We start from the raw sequence: 8411 nt of genomic DNA, 5'->3' as shown, positions 1-8411 counted from the left end.
GGAAAATTCCCAAAAATTATGACATGGCTTTAGAAGCTTCTGATAGGCTAACTGACATCATTTGAGTCAATTGGAGGTGTACCTGTGGATGTATTTCAAGGCCTACCTTCAAACTCAGTGCCTCTTTGCTTGACATCATGGGAAAATCAGCCAGGACAAAAAATTGGAGACCACAAGTCTGGTTCATCCTTGGGAGCAATTTCCAAATGCCTGAAGGTACCACATTCATCTGTACAAACAATGGTACGCAAGTATAAACACCATGGGACCACGCAGCCATCATACTGTTCAGGAAGGAGACGCGTTCTGTCTCCTAGAGATGAACGCACTTTGGTGCGAAAAGTGCAAATCAATCCCAGAACAACAGCAAAGGACCTTGTGAAGATGACCTGAAAGGCCGTTCAGCAATGAAGAAGCCACTGCTCCAGAACCGCCATACAAAAGCCAAGCTACGGTTTGCACCTGCACATGGGGACAAAGATCGTACTTTTTGGAGAAATGTCCTTTGGTCTGATGAAACAAAAATGGAACTGTTTGGCCATAATGACCATCGTTATGTTTGGAGGGAAAGGGGGGAGGCTTGCAAGCTGAAGAAAACCATCCCAACCGTGAAGCACGGGGGTTGCAACATCATGATGTGGGGGTGCTTTGCTGCAGGAGGGACTGGAGCACTTCACAAAATAGATGGCTTCATGAGGGGGAAAATTATGTGGATATATTAAAGCAACATCTCAAGACATCAGTCGGCAACTTAAAGCTTGGTCGCAAATGGGTCTTCCAAATGGACAATGACCCCAAGCATACTTCCAAAGTTGTGGCAAAATGGCTTAAGGACAAGAAAGTCAAGGTATTGGAGTGGCCATCACAAAGCCCTGACCTCAGTCTTATAGAAAATGTGTGGGCAGAACTGAAAAAGCGTGTGCGAGCAAGGAGGCCTACAATCCTGACTCCGTTACACCAGCTCTGTCAGGGGGAATGGGCCAAAATTCACCAAACTTATTGTGGGAAGCTTGTGGAAGGCTACCCAAAATGTTTGACCCAAGTAAATCATTTTAAAGGCAATGCTACCAAATACTAATTGAGTGTATGTAAACTTCTGACCAAAAGGGAATGTGATAAATGGAATAAAAGCTGAAATAAATAATTCTCTCTACTATTTTTCTGACATTTCACATCCTTAAAATAAAGTGCTGATCCTAACTGACCTAAGAAAGGGAACTTTTACTAAGATTTAATCTCAGGAATTGTGAAAAACTGAGTTTAAATGTATTTGTTTAAGGTGTATGTAAACTTACGACTTCAACAATATATATATATATATATATATATAATGTGTGTGTGTGGACACCCCTTCAAGTGCGTGGATTTGGCTATTTCAGACACACTGTTGCTGCAATCTCCATAGACACACATTGGCAGTAGAATCTTACCGCTACAGCATACAAGGACATTCTAGATGATTCTGTGGTTCGAACTTTGTTGCAACAGTTGTGGAATGCCCTTTCTTGTTTCAGCAGGACAGTTAATTACTGGCCTTGTAGTAAAAATCCATCCACGTGGCGGCGCTGTGACATGTTTATTGAACTAGTAAAAGTGGGAGCTGTCTTGTTTATTTTGTAGTGATGGGCATTTCGGTTATTTTCAGTGAGCCGGCTCGTTCTGCTCAGCTCACCAGAAAGATCCGGGTCCTTTGGCTCCCAAACGGCTCTTTAAAAATATATATTTTAGTATTTTTTAAAGTCAAACAGTTTGCGATAGTTTGACTATGATTGGTGTTAAAACAGTTCTAATTAAATTATTAAATGAAATCATACTCTACCTTAACCACAATGTATTTAAAAATGCATTGGTTTGATATGAAAAAGAATGCTATTAAACATTTGCATTTAAAGTATAACTTTTTAATGTATATAAACAAAGTGCATACAAAAGTAACAACTCAAAACTAATACATTCTGAACAACAATAATAGAATAGTGCACCATATCAAAGAAAAATAAATAATGTGCAAAACTGCAGCATCCCACTTCAAACATTAAACTGGTCCTTCTTTTCTCTCTCTTTATTGCCATGTTATAACCAGCAGCACACAGCAATGCTGACCATATTTAGCTTTTATGAGAGATTTGCATTCAGAAATGCAAGCTGGCTCACTTTCGAGGGGCTGATGCGGTTTCTTCACTCAGTAATTATTTGTCCCGTTTTCAAGAAGACCCTCTCAGAGGGACGGATGTGGCCAGAGGTTCTGCAGATAGGATCGGACCTCCATTATGGCATCTGCTGAGGGATTCCTTCGTGCTGCATCCCCAGTTTCTCTCATCAAACAGCAGACGTTTGTGGCACTACTGCTGGTGCTTCTGCTCCATTTGATCCCTCTTCTTCCTGTTGCCCTGGTGCCTGAGCCAACTGACTGCTGGGGATGCCCCTCCCTGCTGCTGAGGTTATTCTTTGAAGAGGTTCATCAATCGCTCTGGCATCACTGAAGGCTCACTTCAAGTGCAGCGGTTTCTGATAGCAAGTGATTATATTCCATTCTGTAGCACTTTCTGTCCATTGATGAACATAGGGTGTCCATCAACTCTGTCACATATCCAGTGGTTACATTTGGTTCTCTCTGGCGGCTGGCTGTAGACCCTTACACAGGAGTATAATTTGTTAGGCTGTCACATAGCTGAAAAGAGAGAACACTAACTTATTAGTTCAGGTTCATGTTTTGTCTACTGATACTACATTCTCATCTACTGCTCATATACATATATAATACTGGATTAAATAATGATGTGTTAATAACTGCTTACTGTACCTCTCTCCACTGATCTCCACAGTGACCTGCTCAAAGGGTTCCAGGACTCTGCACACCTCCTCCACCACCTCCCATTCCTCTTGGGTCAGAGCATCAGGAGGTATATTGACAATGGCCAGGGTAGAGATGATGGCGTCCTTAGACTCAAGAAACCGCTTCAACATATAACATGTTGAATTCCACCTTGGAGTGCAGTCTTGTTTAGGCCTCAGCTCAGGCATCCCCATCTGGTGTTGTGTGGACTTTAGTTTTTCAGCACCTACTGTGCTCCTGTGGAAGTATTCCACAGCTGCTTTCACTTTATCCCCAGTGGGCTTCATCACCTTCAGAGCATCTCTTACAATCAGGTTGATTGTGTGGGCAAGACATGGATGATGGGTCCATTTTAACGGCTTTGGTTATGTTAGCTGCATTGTCGCTAACACAACAGACCACTTTTCCATCTAACTTGCCATTCTCTGGCCACTCTCAACAGTTCCTCTACCAAGTTCTCTGAGGTTTGTCTGTCGTTGAACTCAAAGCAGTCCAGAAGACATCTAAAAATCTTCAATGAAGTGACATGTAACCGACATGTAAGAAGTGGTTACCCTTGATGTCCAGCAGTCAGTGGTAAGGCAAACTGCAGTAGCTTTTTCGACTCTTTCCCGCACTGAAGCCTGTGTGCTCTCGTACAGTTGTGGAATAAGTGAGTTTGAAAGAGTTTTCCTGCCTGGAATTGTGTACATTGGATTTAGGCTATTGCTATAATTTCTAAAACCTCTGTCCTCCACGATCGAAAATGGCTGGAAATCGGTGGCAATCATCTTAGTCAATGCAATATCAATTTGGCTACAGACATAGACTTTGGCATAAACTGGTCCACAGGAGACTGTGTTGCTGTGGGTCACGGAGTAGGCCTACTTGACTGAGTGGATACATCTCAACACTATCACTAGCAGGCCCACTAGTTTCTCGAAGCTCCCGCAACACCTAGCTTCAAAGTTGGGTGCACAGTTCACATTTACCGGTGTAGGTTGTTCGTAGAACCGGCTTTATATGATATTTTGTTTTGGCAAATTCTACACTGTGCTCTAACATTGTCTACATGACTAAAATGCATCCAAATGCTACTGCGCTTCCGATTCATTTTCCAGCTGTTGTTTTCACAGCTGTCCTTCCTCTCTCTCCTCGGTTGCTAAGTGTGTGACTGTGAGTGAGCTGGCTCGGCCCTCCCTCACGCATCTTTGGGTCATTGGTTGACACTGCGTTTCTGATTGACAAGAACAACAGGTGAGGCTGTTAGTCTGAGAAGACAGTCAGAACGAATGTGAGCATTTAGGCCTATATTATTTTATTTCTTTTTCGTTCTTTGAATGAGTTAATTATATTAATTTAAATCTTTTGATTATTCAAAGCTTATTTTTGTTATATTTTATAAATAGATTTGGCTCTTCTGATATGGAGCCGGCTCCGAATGTTCACCTACAATAGCCAGCTCTTATAGCCGACTTGTTCGCGAACGACCCATCACTATTATTTTGTGACTACAATTCTTTCCTCGTGAACGAGAACACTGAAAGAAATGTCTAAACTACGGTCATTGCATGTATTTTTAAATGAGTGTTTAAAGGCGGCTACTTTGGAGATGTTTGGTGTAGCTGAGAATGGTAGTGGAGTACCAGGACGAGAATGATCGGGTAAGGAGACTGGTGCAGATCACACCGGAAATAAAACTATGTAGAATAGGTATGTAGAATAGGTTTGTTAATCTAGATCTACTAATAGCTAGCTATATATACACACTAACTATACTCATTATAGCTAATTAACTAGCTAGGATTATTACTAATGTTGCTGGGTTCTGGAACGTTTTTAGATTTGAGTGCGTCTGATTGATTAAAACTTTGTTTGTCACAGCTATGTGCACGCAGGCATGTCTAAGGCTATAGATCACATCTGCCCCCCCCCCCAGAATACATGGCGATTGTCGCCTGTGCAAGAAAGCGTTACAACTCAACCTGTAAATTGAAGGCCCATGTCTGACTGTCACGGCGGGAAACCAAGCACCTGTACCGTTTTTGACAAAACCTTCAAATGCAAAGGAGATTTGTTCAGATACATGAGGATTCACACAGTGGATAATTAATTTAGCTGTGGTGACAGTGTTAGGGTTGCGTCAATCGAATCTGGTATCAGGATAAATATGACAATGAGTCACCGCATTGTATGCTATGTATTTTTTATTAGCTAAGCAGTAATTGGTAAATGCGGGCTCTCTGTCACACCTCGCAGGGCAAAACAGAGAACTGACTTGTTCCTGACAAAGATTTTATAATATACTCTTGACAGAAGTAGTTCCTGCTTGTCAGAGTAGAGACTGGGCGTGGTTTAGACTCACCCAGCCTATCGTTGATTGTTGGCGCAGAGCTGGTCCCAGCCCCCGGGCACTCCAGCGGTCAGTCGCTGTAGTTGTGAAGAATATACAGTTATCAGGCACCGTTTGTTCTCGCAACACTACGTTCTGAATGTGCCCCCCCCAACTCATTGCACAGTTCCTGTCTTCATGTTATTCTGTATTTTTCCATCATGAGAAATGCCCATGGCCCTGAAACTGTTAACAATGTCTCAAGTCATCTATGTTGCATAACACATACATCCACACAAGCCAACAGCAAATAATATTCCATCACATATGATATGGTAAGGGCTATAGTGTATAACACAGAACCTCACAACAGCGAGGAGAGCTTCTGTCACAAGCAAACCTTAAACTTCCATAAACTGACTCACAAAAAGCTTCAGTTATAAGTGGGACCTAACGAAGCATATACAGACTCGTAAAAGAGGATAACTATTTTGTACAGTCCAAAAAATATAAACACAACATGTAAAGTGTTGGTGCCATGTTTCATGAGCAAGAAGTAAAGGATCCCAGAAATGTTACATAAGCACAAAAAGCTTCTCTCTCAAATGTTGTTAGTGAGTATTTCTCCTTTGCCAAGATCATCCTTCCAATGTCATGATCATTACACAGGTGCACCTTGTGCTGGGGACAATAAAAGGCCACTCTAAAAGGTGCAGATTTGTCACACAGATGTCTCAAGTTTTGAGGGAGCGTACAATTGTCATGCTGAATGCAGGAATGTACACCAGAGCTGTTGCCAGATAATTGAATGTGTATTTATGTCTGTAATAAAGCCTTTTTGTAGGTAAAACTAATTCCGATTGGCTGGGCCTTGCTACCCAGTGGGTGGACCAGTCACCCAAGTAGGTGGGCCAATGCCCTCCCAGGCCCACCCATGGCTGCGCCCCTGCCCAGTCATGTGAAATCCAGAGATTAGGGCCTAATGAAATCATTTAAATTGACTGATTTCCTTATGAAGTTAGGAAATTGTTGCATGTTGCGGTTACATTTTTGTTCAGTATAGTTGTGGAGACTGGGAAAAATGTACTCTCAACTTGTCCTTTAACAGGCATACAGTATACTGACTCACACAGGAGAGAATCCATTTAGCTGTGGTAACTGTGGTAAAATATTCAATCGGAAGTGGCTCCTAACTAATTATATACAGACTCACACAGGATAAATAACATTGCTGCGGTAAAATGTTCATTCAAAAGTTTCCTACTGAGGCATGTGAATAATGTCCACAAAGGAAGAAAAAAAGATGAGGACATATCTTCTATCCGAAGATGGTAATGAAGAGGCAGGATGGAAAGCAAAGCAAAGCAACTTTTAATGTTCTATGTAAGCCTAAAAACAGTTTGATTTAAGTTAAATTATGGTTCAAATGCTTCATCTGGGATTGGTACATCCATTTTTGGACTATTAAATTAATGATTATATATACATAATATATGTATATATTAATGATATGTGTATATAGACATTTTTATTTTGTGTAACTTAGAAATGCTATTGTCTTACCCCATCAAATATAAGCATGCTTGTGCTTCTAGTTCCGACAATGCAGTAATATCCAAAGAGTAATCTAACCTAACAATTGTTGTGAAATTGTTAGGTTAGATTACTCGTTGGATATTACTGCATTGTCGGAACTAGAAGCACAAGCATTTTGCTACGCTCGCATTAACATCTGCTAACCATGTGTATGTGATAAATAAAATTGTATTTATTTTGATTTGATGTTTTACTCCATTGTTAATGCTGTAATTTAACCATACACTGTATGTATTTCATCAAAACATGGCTAAAACTATAATGTTGATCTCCTGGATGGTCAGTACTTGCATTCTTAGCTCAGTATTTGAATTTGAGAGTGGTTACATTTCCTCAGCTTAGCTGTTTACCAACAAAAGTGGTGGGGTGTCAGATTTGTTGCTCTTTCAATTCCTGATTGCCCCTTTAAATTGTAATAATAATGTTAATCACAGGTCTGCTGTTCAGTCTATTGATGTTTTCAGGTTATTAGAAACAGTTTCCTGGTCTTTTGTTTTGGAATGTCTCTCAAGGTGATGAGAGAATGTTCAGACTGATATTATTGATATTATACTTTAGTCTCTATTTTATGTTCAGTTTACTGCTGCTTAGAGAATAGAGAGAATGTATGGGACAGGGACTGAATGTTCCATACATTTTTCTTTTGGTTTGTAAGCTTCAGAATGTAATGGAAAATTTGTGGGCATATTCACACCAGTCCAAAGGCATTGCAGTGGTCAGGAGTCTGTGTTACAATGTGGTCTTTCAAAATGTGTAGAATTGCAGGAAATTAACTCTAAAACATATATTTTTTTATCTCCACTCACATTGGGGCCGCTAAAATGTTTTGCTCACAGGGTGCCACCCCCACACACACACACAAAACATTGTTAGCCATATTAAAATCACACAAATACTTTTTTTGAAACTCTTGTTTTAGAAATAATTGTGTTTGATTTAGTATATGGTAGATAATTGTACAATTTTTCCATCATTTTGCCTTTTTTATTCATTTACAGTTTCCCCCCAAAAAAGGACTCTTATTCTGAAGGATAAAAAAAAATCCTGTCGTCACTAGTTACCACATCCACAAAGTCATAACTCAAATCATGAATCCCACCTATTTCTACAATAATGTTCTTCTTAAGATGAGATGTGATTTTGAACCTACCTCTCAACTGAATCACACTGTTAACCTTATGCCTACCCCTAAATTTGTTTTCCTGAATGTCTAGAATATAGCCTTTGTGGCTGTGATAACTGGAAATGCTTAGGAAGTGTTAATGATGCTATCACTTTCGTGTCAAAGACACTAGAAGAAAATGAGAAGTAAACACGAACGTTAGATCCTTAACTTAAAATAATGTATAAAATACAGTTCAGTGTTTTTCTCAACAAGAGATTAACAGCTGCTGCTGAGGAGATATTTGTTTTAGTTGAGAAAACGATAGCAGAGATTCAGGACGCAGTTTTTCGTTCAAAAGAAGAAAACCACCGTCTACAAAGGCTACTTGACATAAATCTACTGAAATGCGGATCACGTTTGTTATACCCACTACGTTTGTCTATTCAAACTTTATTATAGGAATCTCAACCTGTAAGGTAGTCTATAATTAAAGAGCTACAATCTGGTATTCAATGATAGGCCTATCAATATAATAAAACTGTAGGATATATTTTGGGTTATGA

This window comes from Oncorhynchus kisutch, linkage group LG12 (genome assembly GCF_002021735.2).
Source record: "Oncorhynchus kisutch isolate 150728-3 linkage group LG12, Okis_V2, whole genome shotgun sequence".
NCBI classification, from domain to species: Eukaryota; Metazoa; Chordata; class Actinopteri; order Salmoniformes; family Salmonidae; genus Oncorhynchus; species Oncorhynchus kisutch.
The sequence above is the reverse complement of the archived record's forward strand: the minus strand, read 5'-3'. Positions refer to the sequence as shown.